Source organism: Triticum dicoccoides, chromosome 3B, assembly GCF_002162155.2.
Source record: "Triticum dicoccoides isolate Atlit2015 ecotype Zavitan chromosome 3B, WEW_v2.0, whole genome shotgun sequence".
Taxonomy (NCBI): domain Eukaryota; kingdom Viridiplantae; phylum Streptophyta; class Magnoliopsida; order Poales; family Poaceae; genus Triticum; species Triticum dicoccoides.
Genome location: NC_041385.1, coordinates 28,694,161 through 28,695,588, shown reverse-complemented (window position 1 = coordinate 28,695,588; position 1,428 = coordinate 28,694,161). Strand labels below are relative to the sequence as shown.

General features: G+C 36.3%; 1 long non-coding RNA gene across 1 annotated transcript; it reads right to left on the bottom strand.

Annotated features, from left to right (window-relative positions):
- Positions 1-205: 205 nt before the first annotated feature.
- Positions 206-772, bottom strand: LOC119280606. The gene is made up of 2 exons (XR_005138119.1): positions 609-772; positions 206-464 (listed from the first exon to the last, which is right to left on the bottom strand). It is a non-coding gene; the product is annotated as an uncharacterized LOC119280606 (long non-coding RNA).
- Positions 773-1,428: the final 656 nt, after the last annotated feature.

Here is a 1,428-nt window from a genome sequence, read left to right as displayed (position 1 = left end):
CTAGTGAGATGTTCAGTTCCAGCTAATTGTCGATTGGTTTTCCAAATTTGTTCATAAGACCAAAGAATATTTAGCATGCTGTACTAGTTTGTTCATCCAATGCAATAAAATCTTGTAGACGTCAACTGAGTGCTAGGGAATTCTTAGGTGACTGAGATTTATATCAAACGAACCTGAATAACGACTTCATGGTAAAATCATGGAGTTGCATATTCAAATCAAGATCAACTTGCATACTTTATTGAAGTTCACCATATCTTACAAGCCCAAACTTTTGGCACATTGTAGTACCCATCATTTCTTTGGCGGTGTCAATGCGCAACAACACTTACCACGGTCGCAGTAGCTGTCATCGAAGACGTAACCAGACCATTCACAGTTAAGTCTACAAATATTAACATTGTTCACCGTTGGGTTCTCGCATATCTTAAAATCTCCACACAAAGCTCTCCATGCAGTCGTACCTACATATGACGAAGTATAGCAACCCATTCAGATTAGGCTATGGATATATAGTATGAAATGCAAGAGTCACTCAAGATTATCTACAAAATCAAGGTTTGCGTATATTTCTTCAACATTGGACCAACATAAACAAATGAGTGTACCTTTGTCTCTCCCAGTTGCATGACATGAAAAAGTGGCAGACATCAGAAGAACTACCAAGCATAGGGCCCTTGTATTGTTCTTGATAAAGTCCATCAGAAATGGTGTCCTATTTCTTTTCTACTGTGGCTTTCCTTATGGTTGATATTTCTCGTGATGTATCCTAATGGTGGTATTATATAGGCACAGTCCAACATAGGAGGTTCTCCCATTTGGAAAGGAAACATAAGGATCCTACAACTTTCAACATTAATGTTTTCGTCCTTTGCTTCTACATAGCCATCTAATGTCAATTAATATTATTACAAGAGTTTGAATATATACAGCTGGTTATTAAATGCCCTTTAATATTTGATATTATTATTTTCAAATATTCACCATTGATGTCGCCCATTAAATTGTGTATCATAACAGTACATCAATTTGTTATTGGCTTCTAGTTTTGGCCTATAAATTTACTAGCTACTACTCCCTGTGGCATGTGGTGGGATTATTAGGCTGGCGGGCCGAAACAATAAGGCCGAGGCGAGTTGAGGGGGGCCAGAAAATTTCCAACCTAACAATGACTTTTAGTCTTAAAAATCAGATAGTGCTAATGGCCCAAGCTTAAATTCTAAGTCCCGATGCGTGGCCCGCCGACCTTTCAATCTCAAAAGAAAAATATTATTATTCAAGGTTATCTTTCACATTTTAAAGCATATCATAGAAAAATTTATTAATTGGATCTTGCAACCTGAAATCTTTAAAATGACAATGCATGTATTAGAATGTGAAACATGAATAATGTCAATGTAAAATCAACTCATTTTATGTTTGATTTAA